Here is a 17,324-nt window from a genome sequence, read left to right as displayed (position 1 = left end):
CATAAATGAACTTCATCTCAACCACCTTGTAACTCCTTCCCCAGCCCCAGGACTGAGCACAGTGTCTTCTGCCACATGGGTAGTTCATTAGTCAGTTGTTGAAATCACTTCTAATTCTTTCAAATAACCCTGGTGGTGGCAAGTGACCATCTTTGAGGATGAAATTGATTCCTTGAACCTATTAAAATATTTTCCATCATAGCAAAGAACGTGTGTTTGTTAAAAAATCAGGAGCAACTAAACTGTAATGAGACATTTTCTTGTGGGCATTGTACACAGGTTTTGAACGTACAAGAAGAGTACTCAGTTTACTCTGAGCAGTCAGCATCACTGGAATGAGTCCCAAAGCGATGAAGGGGTCAAGGAGAACTTTTTGTAGATAGAAAGTTCTGTTTAAAAGTTGGTAGTGCCGGGCTTCCCGGTTGGCACAGTGGTTGAGAGTCCACCTGCCGATACAGGGGACACGGGTTCGTGCCCCGGTCCGGGAAGATCCCACATGCCGTGGAGTGGCTGGGCCCGTGAGCCATGGCCGCTGAGCCTGTGCGTCCGGAGCCTGTGCTCCACAACAGGAGAGGCCACAACAGTGAGAGGCCCGCGTACCGCAAAAAAAAAAAAAAAAAAAAAGTTGGTAGTGCCTCACCTTGTGGTCTTCGTTTTTCTTGAAAACATAGCTGACAAATCCATACTGTTGTTGATGAGGCTGTGAAGTGAAGCTAGCCTTGGTGATAGGCTACTGGCATTCGCAGTGTGGCTTTTATTTTCCACAGATGTATGCTGAGTACTTGGCATTACAATGCACACCAGAAGAATTAGCACTAGTGGAAAATTTTCATTCCCTTCTTCAAGAATTTATCATCAAAAATAGAAACTCAGGGGCTTCCCTGGTTGCGCAGTGGTTGAGAGTCCGCCTGCCGATGCAGGGGACACGGGTTCGTGCCCCGGTCTAGGAAGATCCCACATGCCGCGGAGCGGCTGGGCCCGTGAGCCATGGCCGCTGAGCCTGCGCGTCCGGAGCCTGTGCTCCGCAACGGGAGAGGCCACAACAGTGAGAGGCCTGCGTACCGCAAAAAAAAAAAAAAAAGAAACTCAGGACTGATATGAAGAATGCTAACAAATGCATAGCTATAACTTTTGGTTTGCATGTTAGTAAAGGCTACCAACTAAGATGGAGATTTTTATTTAACACTTCATTCAGATCAGCTTAGAAGAGTTTCATGTTGTTGTCAAAAGTGTGATTTGAACCTCTTTCCGAAATGTTCACCTAGAGAAAGAGTCTGAATTTGATGGACTATCATACTTGCAGTAGCAGACACAATGATTGTAATTATATTTTGGGGACATAGTCTGTGGTGGGCACTGTACATGCATTATCTCTAGTCTGCATAACTGCTCTCCGAGGTATGTATTATTGTCCTTATTTTACAGACCTGGAAACTGAGGCTTAGAGGATTAACTTACTTGGCAGAGACCACACTGCTATTAAATAGCAGAGGTAGAGTTCAAGCCTATGTATTTTAAACTTATATCAAACTCTCTGCATTTTCCATGCTTTTCAAGGCCTTCCATACCAAGTAACCTGGAGTATAAAGCTACAGCCAGCCGATGAGAATGTTCCTCGGTGTTGGGTACAATCTACAATACAAATCTTTGACTCTTCATTCCTTCCCTGCTATTTTTATTGGTGTTGACAAGTTCTTTCTTTGTTACCAGGAAGCTCTCTGTATTGATGGGGTGTTTTTCCATTCTCTCCCTTCTTTATGCCCCTCTTACAGACACGCATACACCCTAGTGGTCTGGGTAACTTGGGGTTTCTGCCTGTTCTATAACTGAGGTGACACCGTCTCTCACGGTACCTCAGTGTATGGAGCCATTTTACAATTAATATTAATCTCTTCTCTCTGAATGCCTTTAACACTGAGGCTTCAGGTGAGGAAAGTTAACAGGTTCCTATTTTATAAGTGTTGTCTACTTGGAGCCATATGTTCTTCACATAAAATGAGCAATTGCTGCATTCTACTTGCTAGAAGTAAGATGTTTTCATTTGGGCTGTTCTGTGAAGAGAAAGAAATTGGAACTTCCTACCGCTTGGTTGGGGACCCTAAAATGTTAGGAAATTGAAAAACAGAAGTAAAACATCATTCTGAATGACTTCCTTTTGGAAAAGGGGGGCACTTTGCTGAGCATAATCCATTATTCCATGAACCTGCGCTATTTGAATTGTATATATGGATGAAGTAGCAAGTCTGATCATTGAACTCTGGGTGTCCCTGGTGCTGGGGTGATACCCTTGTTAGATCAAAATTTGACTTTGGCAGATCACGTCTTTCATTTTTTTTAATCCTCACAACCACACAGTATGGTAGGGGCCATTTGATTCTCTTTCAGAAATAAAGAAATTGAGGCTGGGTAAATGTGAATGGATTTTCCCAAGGTCACGTGGCTAGGAAGTGGTAGGATTTTGAGCCAAGGTTTTATCTGGGCATTGTCCTTTGATAGATGTTGGTGGTTTGGGATGCTTTATCATTTACCTTTTCTAGCCTATAATCTTTATTTTTATTTTATTTATTTATTTATTTATTTTAATTTTCTATTTTATTTATTTTTTTATACAGCAGGTTCTTATTAGTCATCCATTTATACACATCAGTGTATACATGTCAATCCCAATCACCCAATTCATCACACCACCCCCTACCCCCCCACCACTTTCCCCCCTTGGTGTACATACGTTTGTTCTCTACATCTGTGTCTCTATTTCTGCCCTGCAAACCGGTTCATCTGTACCATTTTTCTAGGCTCCACATAAATGCGTTAATATACAATATTTGTTTTTCTCTTTCTGACTTACTTCACTCTGTATGACAGTCTCTAGATCCATCCACGTCTCTCAAAATGACCCAATTTCATTCCTTTTTATGGCTGAGTAATATTCCATTGCATATATGTACCACATCTTCTTTATCCATTCATCTGTCGATGGGCATTTAGGTTGCTTCTGTGACCTGCCTATTGTAAACAGTGCTGCAATGAACATTGGGGTGGATGTGTCTCTCTGAATTATGGTTTTCTCTGGGTGTATGCCCAATAGTGGGATTGCTGGATCATATGGTAATTCTATTTTTAGTTTTCTAAGGAACGTCCGTAGTGGCTGTATCAATTTACATTCCCACCAACAGTACAAGAGGGTTCCCTTTTGTCCACACCCTCTCCAGCATTTGTTGTTTGTACATTTTCTGATGATGCCCATTCTAACTGGTGTGAGGTGATACCTCATTGTAGTTTTGATTTGCATTTTTCTAATAATTAGTGATGTTGAGCAGCTTTTCATGTGCTTCTTGGCCATCTGTATGTCTTCTTTGGAGAAATGCCTATTTAGGTCTTCTGCCCATTTTTGGATTGGGTTGTTTGTTTTTTTAATATTGAGCTGCATGAGCTGTTTATATATTTTGGAGATTAATCCTTTGTCTGTGGATTCGTTTGCAAATATTTTCTCCCATTCTGAGGGTTGTCTTTTCGTCTTGTTTGTAGTTTCCTTTGCTGTGCCAAAGCTTTGAAGTTTCGTTAGGTCCCATTTGTTTGTTTTTATTTCCATTACTCTAGGAGGTGGATCAAAAAAGATCTTGCTGTGATTTATGTCAAAGAGCGTTCTCCCTATGTTTTCCTCTAAGAGTTTTATAGTGTCCAGTCTTATATTTATGTCTCGAATCCATTTTGAGTTTATTTTTGTGTACGGTGTTAGTGAGTGTTCTAATTTCATTCTTTTACATGTAACTGTCCAGTTTTCCCAGCACCACTCATTGAAGAGACTGTCTTTTCTCCACTGTATATCCTTACTTCCTTTGTCATAGATTAGTTGACCATAGGTGCGTGGGTTTATCACTGGGCTTTCTATCTTGTTCCATTGATCTATGTTTCTGTTTTTGTGCCAGTACAATATTGTCTTGATTACTGTAGCTTTGCAGTATAGTCTGAAGTCAGGGAGTCTGACTCCTCCAGGTTCTTTTTTTTCCCTCAAGACTGCTTTGGCTATTCGGGGTCTTTTGTATCTCCATACAGATTTTAAGATTTTTTGTTCTAGTTCTGTAAAAATTGCCATTGGCAGTTTAATAGGGATTGCATTGAATCTGTAGATTGCTTTGGGTAGTAGAGTCATTTTCACAATATTGTCTTCCAATCCAAGAACATGGTATATCTCTCCATCTGTTGGTATCATCTTTAATTTCTTTCATCAGTGTTTTATAGTTTTCTGCATACAGGTCTTTTGTCTCCCTAGGTAGGTTTATTCCTAGGTATTTTATTCTTTTTGTTGCAATGGTAAATGGGAGTGTTTCCTTAAATTCTCTTTCATATTTTTCATCATTAGTGTGTAGGAATGCAAGAGATTTCTGTGCATTAATTTTGTACCCTGCAACTTTACAAATTTATTGATTAGCTCTAGTAGTTTTCTGGTGGCATCTTAAGGATTCTCTACATATAGTATCATGTCATCTGCAAACAGTGACAGTTACACTTCTTCTTTTGAAATTTGTATTCCTTTTATTTCTTTTTCTTCTCTTATTGCCGTGGCTAGGACTTCCAAAACTATGTTGAATAATAGTGGCAAGAGTGGACATCCTTGTCTTGTTCCTGATTTTAGAGGAAATGCTTTCAGTTTTTCACCATTGAGAATGATGTTTGCTGTTGGTTTGTTGTATATGGTCTTTATTATGTTGAGGTAGGTTTGCTGTATGCCCACTTTCTGGGGAGTTTTTATCATAAATGGGTGTTGAATTTTGTCAAAAGCTTTCTCTGCATCTGTTGAGATGATCATATGGTTGGAGCATTTAATGCATTCACATTTAGGGTAGTTATCGATATGTATGTTCCTGTGACCATTTTCTTAAGTGTTTTGGGTTGGTTTTTGTAGGTCATTTTCTTCTCTTGTGTTTCCCACTTAAAGAAGTTCCTTTAGCATTTGTTGTAGAGCTGGTTTGGTGGTGCTGAATTCTCTTAGCTTTTGCTTGTCTGTAAAGCTTTTGATTTCTCCAACGAATCTGAATGAGATCCTTGGCGGGTAGAGTAATCTTGGTTGTAGGTTCTTCCCTTTCATCACTTTAAGTTTATCATGCCACTCCCTTCTGGCTTGCAGAGTTTCTGCTGAGAAATCAGCTGTTAACCTTATGGGAATTCCCTTGTATGTTATTTTTTCCTTGCTGCTTTCAATAATTTTACTTTGTCTTTAATTTTTGCCAGTTTGATTACTTTGTGTCTCGGTGTGTTTCTCCTTGGGTTTATCCTGTATGGGACCCTCTGTGCTTCCTGGACCTGGGTGGCTATTTCCTTTCCCATGTTAGGGAAGTTTTTGACTATAATCTTTTCAAATATTTTCTCGGGTCCTTTCTCTCTCTTCTCCTTCTGGGACCCCTATAATGCGAATGTTGTTGTGTTTAATGTTGTTCCAGAGGTCTCTTAGGCTGTCTTCATTTCTTTTCATTCTTTTTTCTTTATTCTGTTCTGCAGCAGTGAATTCCACCATTCTGTCTTCCAGGTCACTTATCCGTTCTCCTGCCTCAGTTATTCTGCTATTGATTCCTTCTAGTGTAATTTTCATTTCAGTTATTGTATTGTTCATCTCTGTTTGTTTGTTCTTTAATTCTCTAGGTCTTTGTTAAACATTTCTTACATCTTCTCAATCTTTGTCTCCATTCTTTTGCCGAGGTCCTGGATCATCTTCACTGTCATTATTCTGAATTCTTTCTTTGGAAGGTTTCCTATCTCCACTTCATTTAATTGTTTTTCTGGGGTTGTATCTTGTTCCTTCATCTGGTACATAGCCCTCTGCCTTTTCATCTTGTTTGTCTTTCTGTGAATGTGGTTTTTGTTCCACAGGCTGCAGGATTGTAGTTCTTCTTGCTTCTCCAGTCTGCCCTGTGGTGGATGAGGCTATCTAAGGGGCTTGTGAAAGTTCCCTGATGGGAGGGACTGGTGGTAGGTAGAGCTGACTGTTGCTCTGGTGGGTAGAGCTCAGTAAAACTTAATCCGCTTGACTGCTGAAGCTGGGGCTGGGTTCCCTCCCTGTTGGTTGTTTGGCCTCAGGCAACCCAACACTGGAGCCTACCTTGGCTCTTTGGTGGGGCTAATGGTGGACTCTGGGAGGGCTCTCGCCCAGGAATACTTCCCAGAACTTGTGCTGCCAGTGTCCTTGTCCCCACTGTGAGCCACAGCCACTGCCTGCCTCTGCAGTAGGCCCTCCAACACTAGCAGGTAGGTCTGGTTCAGGTCTTCCCTGGGGTCACTGCTCCTTCCCTTGGGTCCCGATGCGCACACTACTTTGTGTTTGCCCTCTAAGAGTGGAGTCTCTGTTTCCCCCAGTCCTGTCGAAGTCCTGCAATCAGTTCCCAGTAGTCTTCAAAGTCTGATTCTCTAGGAATTCCTCCTCCCGTTTCCGGACCCCCAGGTTGGGAAGCCTGATGTGGGGCTCAGAGAACCTTCAGTCCAGTGGGTGGACTTCTCTGGTATAAGTGTTCTCCAGTCTGTGAGTCACCCACCCAGCAGTTACGGGATTTGATTTTGCTGTGACTGCGCCCCTCCTACCATCTCATTGTGGCTTCTCTTTGTCTTTGGACGTGGGGTACCTTTTTTGGTGAGTTCCAGTGTCCTCCTGTCGATGACTGTCCAGCAGCTAGTTGTGATTCTGGTGTTCTCACAAGAGGGAGTGAGGGCACGTCCTTCTACTCCGCCATCTTAGTTCCTAATCGTATAATCTTTAAACAATTTGAGAAATAGAGCAATTCAAGTGGGAAGCAACATAGATAGTAGCTTAATTACTGATAAAAACAGGATTGGAGAACTGAGAATGGTCAGTTACCTCTTTCTGTAAAGCATGAATTGGACCTTAGTAACCCTGATCTAGTCATCCTAGTCTGGTAACAGCTGGAGAGAAGCTGGCAGAGAGAGCTGGCTGGCCCTCCTGGAAGCAGGCAGCCCTTGTCCTGCTTACTGTGTGGAAGTTAGCTTGGCCCCAGGTGTTGGAGAGAACAAGAGGGAGGGCCTTGCTGCCCAGCTAGGCCAGCGCTTACTCTAGCCTTCCCGGGTGAGAAGTCACTTGCTTTTGAGAAGGGAGGAGGGGCTGGGGGGAGACGTAGAGAGAGAAAGTGGCTTATTGTAATACTGCTTCCTCCCAAGCAAGACTAAAAATTTCTTCCTGAAAACATAAGGGAGGGTATTTTAAGAGTGTCCACCCCAAACCCCAACAGTAGAAATACTGCTCTTTAAAGTTCTTTCTCTTGAGGTGATCTTTTGTGGTGTTCTCTCCTGCCTTTTTGATTTTGGAGAGAAATGGACAGACAACTCTATTTTTCTGTGTGTTTTGGGTATAAAGAAAGGAAAAGACTAATGTAGTAGAAACCAGGAAATGGTCTTTATGAGACATATAATCAGATTCTTTCTTCTCATGGCAGGTGATGGAAATGTACAGAAACAATGGGAGAAGCCGGTAACTTATAGGAAGCCAAGATGACAAGAATTTTAAAAAATAATCAGTGAGTAAAATTTTGTTAGCCCTTTAGAATTCCATTGACTGCAGGGTGAATTTTCTGTAAGAAACCATGGTAAAATAACAGCACAATTAAATACCTCAAAAGTTTAAAAGAGAAAATTTTGAAAAGTAAATATCCAAACACTACAGAAAGTTGGTGCCAACATTTGAGAAATTTTGCTTTTGCATTATTCTTTCTTGGTAGAATGTGTCATCTTAAGTTGGGTATGTCAGTTTTGTGGATAGAGCATAAGTATTTAAAGAATTGAAAGAGGATTCCTTTTACATTAACCTTGGAGTAGCCCTTCTCAAATGCAGATCATTCTTCATTCCACTGGTTCTGTGGGCCCCATTTCTTACCCACTTTTTGTGGGTACATTTTGGAGGTAAATATGAGTAAACTTGGTGAATATGAATAAAAGTCAGCTCTTTGTCTATTCCTCTTCGTTACACCATTTTCTTTTACATATAAAAGGCCATTAGTGTTTGTTAATTATCTGACAGTTAAACGTGGTTGGTTTTGGTTTCGTTATGGTAATGATAACGTTAGTAAGTGGGGTAGTTACTGGAAAGATCATACATTTTTGAGTCATACATTCATAGACCTGGCTCTTGCTGTTGTGCTTTTAGTAGTTACTCAGCCTCTCAACCTCAGTTGACTCATCTGTATATTGGATTTGATAATACCTCTCATGAAACGAAATACCATGGGGATAGTACTTTGTGCTATGACTGGTACATTCCAGGGCCACAATAAAAGTAGTTACTTTCTATCCTTATATTTGTATCATGATTTATAGTTTGCAAGCCTTTTTCTTGACTTAGAAGACTGGCCAGCTGAACTTCCTGAGCTCCTGTCAGGCAGTGGTGGGTTAACATTGCAGGTAGTGATACGCAGGTAAATGTTTAGAGCTAGCCCTGATGGGGGGAGGGGGTTGTAGTGTTTGCTGATTTCCATGGTGTGAACACTCAAACTCTCCCACCATAGCTGATTTCACACTACCAGCAAAAGTCACCGCCAGCAGAGTTGGGAAGGGATGTGCAGGAGCACACTGTTATATGATCTCCTACCAACCAGGTACAATAGTTGCAAAGAACATCAAGAGCATTGATAATAGTAAAACAGGAAGTGACGTGTTTTGAGTATTTATGATCTTTGTTCTTAGTATAATTTAATTGTATGTTTATGTAATTTAACTTGTAATGATGGTGTGTTTAACAACTGCCTTGCCAAAAATCCTGAGAATATGCAATTTGTTCTAAGGGACTGGTATGAGCTGGCCCCAGCTCACCACTGACTGTAAGTTTCCTATTGTGAAGACATTTCCAAGCCACAAATCTTCAATTATCTTTCTCAGCCCTGGTGGTAAGAGTTTGGTTTGCTCAACATCATTAATCATTAGAGAAATGCAAATCAAAACTACAGTGAGATATCATCTCACACCGACCAGAATGGCCATCATCAAAAAAGCTAGAAACAATAAATGCTGGAGAGGGTGTAGAGAAAAGGGAACACTCTTGCACTGCTGGTGGGAATGTGAATTGGTACAGCCACTATGGAGAACAGTATGGAGGTTCCTTAGAAAACTACAAATAGAACTACCATATGACCCAGCAATCCCACCACTGGGCATATACCCTGAGAAAACCATAATTCAAAAAGAGTCATGTACCAAAATGTTCATTGCAGCTTTATTTACAATAGCCAGGACATGGAAGCAACCTAAGTGTCCATCATCGGATGAATGGATAAAGAAGATGTGGCACATGTATACAATGGAGTATTACTCAGTCATAAAAAGAAACGAAATTTGAGTTATTTATAGTGAGGTGGATGGACGTGGAGTCTGTCATACAGAGTGAAGTAGGTCAGAAAGAGAAAGACAAATACCGTATGCTAACACATATATATGGAATCTAAGAAAAAAAAAAAGGTCATGAAGAACCTAGGGGTAAGACGGGAATAAAGACACAGACCTACTAGAGAATGGACTTGAGGATATGGGGAAGGGGAAGGGGAAGGGGAAGGGGAAGGGGAAGCTGTGACAAAGTGAGAGAGTGGCATGGACATATATACACTACCAAACGTAAAATAGATAGCTAGTGGGAAGCAGCCGCATAGCACAGAGAGATTAGCTCGGTGCTTTGTGTCCACCTAGAGGGGTGGGATAGGGAGGGTGGGAGGGAGGGAGACGCAAGAGGGAAGAGATATGGGAACATGTGTATATGTATAACTGATTCACTTTGTTATAAAGCAGAAACTAACACACCATTATAAAGCAATTATACTCCAATAAAGATGTTAAAAAAAAAAGCAAACCTGGCCTGGTTTTGAATCCATGCTAAGTAAACCAAGTTATCATGCCCCCATAGCTTCTGGAATGAAGATAAGGGTCAGGATCAGTTTAGAATTTAGACCTATTTTCTTAAGAGTGTGACTGGCATTCTCACGTTGTTAACTCAGCTTTGTAACTGGCCCCTGGCACCCCTCACTTCTTCTGGCTTTCGAGTGCCAGTGCTTGGAGATAAGTCAGACTGTTCACTCCCTTTTGAACTTCCTTCTTTCCCTTCTCTGTACTCCCGTGACTCTGCATTTCCTCAGGTAGTGAGACTTTGGGGACAAGCAGCCAGGGTGCCCCTAACTAACCATGGCATGTAGCTTTGCTTTTGATTCAGAAATTAAGGAAAAGGAATTGTCTCCAGAGAGAGCGAAACAAAACCAAACAAAAAAATCTGGGCAGTTTAAAGTTCATACTGGCTGGATTAAAATCTTAGGGAATAAAATGGAAGGAAGAAAGGAAACTGGATCAGATATCTCAGTGTTTCTTCTGGAAGCAGTTTCTTCAGTTTTCTCAGTTGCCCTTTAGAAGGGAACAATTGAAGCCTGAAATTGCTAAGTAACAGCTAAGATCGTGGTGGTTGTTTTTATTTTAAATCTCACCCACCTAGTTCTCAAAACACATTCTTTATTGAACCTTCAAAAAAATGCCTTGGATATTTCAAAACATTCATTTGTGTCAGTTCCCCGAATCAGACTTACATAATCTTAAAACATTTATTTCCCTTATTTCTTGCTAAAACAATAGGTATTTATATTTCCTACTGAGTTAGGATTGGACTTGGATTATTGCAAAAGTAGTTCTTGTCCGTTTGAAGAGGAAGCTCATGGATAAAAATCTGAGAGACTTGCCTCTGGATTAAGAAATATTAACCCACGTCTTAAACAAGTTGAATAAGGGTGTGTTTGGTAACTTTGAAAGCAAACATGGGAGTAATGTTTAATAGAGAAATTTTGCCACAGGTAAAATATCCTGATTGATCATTTCTCTCTCCAGAATGGACCCTATGCAATTTCTGAACATCCCCACCATAGATGAATTTTTGATTAGAGCACTACTAGGTGTACAGTCTTCAAATGTGTAAATTTTATAACCTTTCTTTATGTTCAAATCAACACACTCAGTAGTTTCTGGGTACTTGGGTCATGGGTTATTAGGGTAGATTCCAGTAAATGTAAAACAGGCTTGTTCCACTTCAGGAGTTGATAATCAAGCCTGAACAAAGAAAACTGCCGTTTCAAAACAAATGTGGTAAATGTTATAATAGATATATTAGACTGTCAGGAAACAGACAGGAGAGAGGAATTACCTGTGTGATAAGGGTGGGCTAGACTGGGGGGTAGCGGGGGGCAAGGAGGGTTTCAGGAGCAGATGACATTTGAATTGGGTATTAATGCCTTTTAATTAAAATACCCTTTTTTAGATTATAAAAGTTAAAATGCTAATTGGAAAGAGCTTTAAAGTGTGAAAATTACTAAGATTCGAAAAATCATTATCACTACCCTGAGATACCATTATTAGCATTTTTTTTGTATTCTGCCATACTCTTCCTGTGTCTAGATTAGATACATATTTTTCCTCCTAAAATGGATCATTATTAATATTGTTTTGAAACCTGATTCAACTGATAATATACTGAGACCGTGCCACCTCAATAGGTATAATCTACATCATTTTTGTTATTGTTGTATAGCATTCCATGTATATGTGGTCTGTCATGGACTTAACCATTTCCCTATTAGTGGGCATTTAGGTTGTTTTCAACTATTCATTCTTGTAAAGCACACTATGATGAACATCTTTGTGTATGCACTGTGGTGCACTTACCTAATTATTCAATATTTGGGCAGGATCTTTAACAGAGTTGGGGCAGTGCCTAGGGAATACTCTAGGTAGGACAAACAGTTGGAGCCAAGAGGCAGAGGTGGGAAAGGAAGATTCCATTCTGGGGAAAGGCTGGAACTGTAGTTTGGTAGAATGCAAAGAGCGAAGGCAAGTAGTGGTAATTAGGGCTGGAGCCTTTGATGCTAAGTCCTTTATTCATTCTCAGTTGGGAGCCACACGTGGAATCTATATCATACTTGAAATGAAGACTGGGCGTCTTCAGTTTTCCTTAATTTCTCTTGTTTGGGAAGAAATAAAAATTATTAACAGTGCCGCCTTCTGAAACTTCTTGAGAATCTTAAGAAACTGATCAGTCAGGGAGTAAACAAGTAAGAGAAGTCATGGGGACAGTGTGTATGTACAGATAAAACTCAACTAGGGGAGCTTATGGTTTTGACAGGGGAAGGAAACATCATTAATAAATGCATTTTCTTCTTAAGGAATTTAAACAAACTATTTGTGATTAAATTTAATTTGGGAAAGACATGGGTTAAGACATAGATATCATAATTTAATAATAATACTACCTTATATTTGTTGAGTACTTTTATGTGCTTATGTGTTTTAAATATGTTGTTTTACTTAATCTCTCAACAACCTTCTTAGGACGTGTCAGGGATTATCTCCATTTTGTGGGTGAAACAGAGGCCTCAAAGGCTCCTTCGGTGAGAGGTCACCAGACTTCGGGTTCCATTTCAGGAGCTGCTGGGGCTTTGGGCAAGTCCTGGGATCACACTGGGTTGGTTGTAAGGATACAGTGAGACAATATCTGAAATATTATGAAAACACCATAAAGTACCACAGAAATGGAAAGACTGCTTTTTTATAATAGGACATCTTCTTCTATCACTACTGAAGGGAAGAAAGCACTTCGCTAGCCATTTTCCATTTCCTTTGTGGTAGATTATATTATTGTCAAAACATTCGCTCTTCCTCCCTACCCACCCTCCATCCTGTGAGAGGATATTCTTTCCCACCCCACTGAGGGCTGAGCCCTGTGGCTGGCTTGCCATAGGACTTGCAAATAATAAGAAATGTAAATAACAATGATGTGCCATTTCCAGGCAGAAATGGAATAGACATTGCCTGATTCTGCCATCTTTCTTTTCTCTTTGCCATGAGATCAGCCTGTCCCAGTTAGGGGTGCTCCTTCTGCCTTGGTCACAGAGTGAAGACAACATGGACCCCAGCCTTGGCTCACCTGCACAGAACCAAACAGGACCAGAAATAAACCTTTCTCTGTTGTTGGCCTCCAAAATGCTGGTGTTGTTACGGCAGCATATTTCAACCTGAACTGATCTGCTCCTTTTTCACCCATTAGGTACCACCCTCTCTCCCTTTCAGGACACACACACACACACACACACACACACCTTGTACAGAGAACTTCCTTTTTAAGTTGAGAAACAGTGTTCCCCATCATCTGTTGTACTACACTCTTCCTCCTGCATTGAAGAGGTCAACCTTCATCAGAGGTTATCACTTCAAATAAGGCATTTAAATAAGGTATTTAGGGTTGACCAACTTGACTCTTAATTTTTTTTTTCTTCTAACATTTGTAGAACATGTCCCATGTCAAGGTCTGGACGTCTGGAGGCTTTAAAAATCCAAGCCCTGGACCCAGCCTTCAGGAATCTTAGAGTACGATGCAATTGGATGCTGTGTATCCCAGCAGCTATAAAACAAGGCAGACAGTGTCGGGTGCTGAGGGAGAGTGTCGCTTTGATAATTGGCAAACTGTGTTCATGTAGGTGTCCCCACTTTGTTGTATGCCATCCTTAAGATGGTCTTTAAATGTCATTGCTTTCTTAGTTAAGCTTATCTTCCCTTTTCCATCTCCTCCTTAGCATGTATTTACTGTACCATTTAATTTGTATTGCGTGTTAGACTTCCTTATTCTCAATATGTAGTTTTTAGTCACACAATTTATACTGACTCTCTCACTAGCTTAGTGTATATGTCCTTTCTTTAGACGTATGTTGTAAACTCTTTAATTTCTTTATCTTAATGCTTCCCCATAATATAAGCTGTTTAACTCCCTGTTACAACAAAATTATTGACTATTTTCTTTGATTTTCCCCCCTCAAGTTATTTGTCCTTTTCTCCGTGATGCATGAAGTTCGTTGTTATTAGTTCATGTGCTCCTTTTCTTTTTCTTCTTATGGTGTCTGATGTGTTTAAGGCTCTGCATGGGAGAACCAGTTTGTCTTGGCTTAGTAATACCTTACCTCAATTTGGAACAATTTCCAGTTGACCTGTCATATTTCAGGTCATGTGCCTAGTAATCTGTCTAATGACTACTCCTGGCTTTGGACCATGGAGTAAAACCAAAAGCTCCTACAAGTCTGTCTGATGAGCAGTTTCTAGATTAAGACAATGTACAGTTTACCTGTGCCCTTCCTTTATGATTGAATTCAGCTGTTCTGTGTCTCATTACTCATGATCACTTCTCCAGTTTAATTTCAGAAGACACTGGGTTAATTTATTATTAGAGCCCCATCTTGGACCAAGGGCTTTCAAACTTCTTGTCCAACATGCACAGAAAGAAGCAATTTTCAGCCTCCATCAGATAGGACGGAACACTCAGGGAGCTGCCATGGTTTATCGCTGATGGTCTGCCTTTAGGTTGGGTGGTGTGTTCATGATTGTTCATGTTAATATTATTTTTCCTGACAAATAAGTTAAATATTGTATTGGCCAAAAAGTTCGTTCGAGTTTTTCTGTTACGAAAACCCGAACGAACTTTTTGGCCAACCCAATATATTCTCTTGTGTGTAGTAAATACCGCATAACCAAAAACATTTTTTAAAATATGAAATACAGTTAAAGCTGTGAAATGCATCCATTGCATTTATTTTGGCAGAACTGAGTCACCTTAGCTAGTTATTTTTGCAATTTTAACTTTCTTCTAAAGCACCTAAGTGCCCTCTAAGATAATGCTCTCTTTTTTCAACAGGGCAAAATCAATTTTTTATGAAGATACTATTTATAGACCCTTAATTTGCAGACGATCCTCATGTCAGTACAAGCATCTGTATAATTTAAGGTTTACCCAGATGAATATTTTCTTTTGTTTTGCCACAGAGAAATACCTTCTCTTGGGAAGATATACAAAGGTAATGTCTGGCTATTGACTGTGTATGATGCCCACTAGTTCCTTCTCTTCTCTGCAGGGAAATCTAGATGCTTTCACACAGAGTCTGAAACGTTAGCTCAGCTCTTAGTCACCTGAACTGAAAGTCCACTCTTGTCTGGCTGCTACAGATATCAGACAGAATACTCCCAGCTTTGGGGTCAAACATTCATAGCTCTGAAGCAGGCTCTGACTTGTCCTCATGATTGACCTTAGGCTTCAAAACCTTCTCGAACTCCCAGTTTCATCGTGTGTTCAGTGCAGTTGTTAATACCTGCCTTGCTGTATTGTGTACAGATTAAATGTAAAGTGATATGTGCACAATGGAAGCCACTATCATTACTGGATACTCAGTAAATGAATTAAATTGAGCATGTTTTTCTTGCTGTAGGTGGAATTTCAAATACATTTTCCTATAGGAACAATGTTATGAATGGGGTTTGAGTATAGTGTTAGAAATATTATTAACATTATACTTCAGATAAATCATGAGTTCAATAGGCCTTTAAAGTCTGGCAGAGAAGCCAGTCTCTCTACATTTGGTCTCTAGTGAAATGCATTTCAAGTGCCACAGAAGTGTTCATGAACTTTAGAGTTCATTAAACAACTTTCAGAATGTAATTTATTACCAGGTTGAGGACTGCTTAGATAAGCTTTTGCGTTAGACTTGAAGTGGAATTTCTTGATAGGTGGTGATATTTTGGGGGCAGACAAATGAGCCCCCCTTTCCACTTCTGGGAAGTAAACTCACCTGTCTTCTGGAGGACTTACTGCTCTTCCCGCCAGTTCAACGAGGTAGTTCTAGTGTAGACCAGTCAGTCATGGGACCTTGGCCACTGGAGTGGCTACATGGCCCCAAGCTGGACCAGCATGAGGTTTTCTTAAGAATTTTAAAAATTATAACTATGGAATAGTCCTTCTTAGTGGCAGAGCTGGGAGTCAAGTGGAAGAAGGCAGATTTTAGGAAGGGAGAACAAAGCCAACCTGTAGAAGCAAAGATGTTCTCTTGTCCTGGTGGAGTTCATTTTGAGTTGGTCCTAAAGCCTAGCCACCCCCGTGGCTTTTGTGTTGCTAGACTCAGTGAGTCTGTCTTGCTTTTGCCTCTGCTCCTTCAAGTGCCCTTTCTGTTACCTGCAAATTAAAGAATACTGAATAATTCATTTGGTTGTTTGTACTTGGAATATTTAAGAAGTCTGTGTCTTTGTCATGGGCAATTATAATAAATGTAATTGGATAGTAGGTTGGCTGATTTATCACATAGCTTTTTGAGAAAAACGGTAGCGTTTATTCCCATCTCATAAAAGCAGAAATGTGTTAGCACTCATCAAAGGATACGAGTGACTCCGTGTGTGTATGTATGATAATGACTCTTGGACAGAGGCTTGCTCTAATGCAAATGTCATATAGCTTTTGATTTTAAACCATATAAACAAATGGAAACGTACGATGGTTCTAGTAGTTACAAGTTGCCTCGGAGAACTGCCATTTGCTACCTTTTATGCTTAGGAGCACTTGTAGGTAAACAGGTAGATGTTTCTATTTAAGGGGGAATTGGTACTTTGGTAAGATGGTCAGATATGTATGTATGTGTTCCTTACTTGAAACAGATGATGGAATGACTTAGTCTCTCTGTTCTCGTGAGTGGATTAGTATTTGGGGAACCGAGATTGTATGTGCTGACACTCTTCTGTAAAATGTACTTCCCTTTAGGAAGTATCAGATTTGCTTTCTCAGTAGTGGCATTCTTTATTGTTGGAACATGTCGTAAAGAGCAAAGACACGCATCTGCCACTTGGGTTCTGCTTGCCAACTGGTTTGAACAGCTATAATATTTGTGTATTCTTGGTGTGTCAGCAGTGAAAAGGAAAGTTTTCCTTTCTCCTTTGTGGCTGTTATATAACTTAAACGTCATTATATCAGCAACCATTCAGAATCTGCTAGGTCCTGGGGGATACAAGGCCTCTGAAACACCATCTCTGCCTCCAGTGGACTTTTGTCATCTGCCAAGAGAGAAAAGTCAGGGATTTCAAAAAGAAGGAAGGTACTAAGGCTCTCTAAGTCAGTTTGAGATGGAGGTATAAAGAATAAGGTCTGTAGGCATTGGGAGGAGAGGAGAGTTCCCTGGGGCTTGGGCCAGTGAGGAGGGTTCCAGGAAAAGGAAGGGGTTTGAGTGGGTCTGGAAGGTAATACCTAGTAAGAAGAGTGAGAAAGGCCATCCGACAGAGGCCATGGCATGGGCCCAGGTGTGGAGGTGATAATGTGCCCATTGCATTAGGGGAACAACAAGTAGACCGGTGGGGTTATTTGGCCGAGGGTTTTTTAAGTGGAAGATGGGGTTGGAGAGGTGAAAGCCAGCTTTTGAATGACAAACATTATGGCACCGGGGCCGGAGCTAATCGTTCCTTTTTTTTTTAACCATAGATTGACAGGCTTTGTACTTCTCATTTTAACT

At 40.5% G+C, this 17,324-nt stretch overlaps 1 protein-coding gene across 11 annotated transcripts in view; it reads left to right on the top strand.

Moving 5' to 3' along the window:
- Positions 1-17,324, top strand: part of SGMS1 (sphingomyelin synthase 1) — a 290,473-nt gene that overhangs the window by 176,182 nt on the left and 96,967 nt on the right. For 9 of the 11 annotated variants that reach the window (XM_029245156.1, XM_029245154.1, XM_029245153.1 and 6 more), the window contains one exon: positions 7,440-7,520. The exons of 1 other annotated variant lie outside the window; for it this stretch is intronic. The gene's annotated coding sequence lies outside the window, so the exon portion shown is untranslated. Of the gene's footprint in view, positions 1-7,439; positions 7,521-15,395; positions 16,914-17,324 lie in introns of those variants that run through there. One more of the 11 variants, XM_029245169.1, reaches the window with a different exon arrangement.

The sequence above is a fragment of the Monodon monoceros genome, unplaced genomic scaffold (genome assembly GCF_005190385.1).
Source record: "Monodon monoceros isolate NGI ecotype Baffin Bay Population unplaced genomic scaffold, NGI_Narwhal_1 Super_Scaffold_4, whole genome shotgun sequence".
NCBI lineage: Eukaryota > Metazoa > Chordata > Mammalia > Artiodactyla > Monodontidae > Monodon > Monodon monoceros.
Note: the sequence above shows the minus strand (reverse complement) of the source record. Positions and strands in the feature narration are given on the sequence as shown.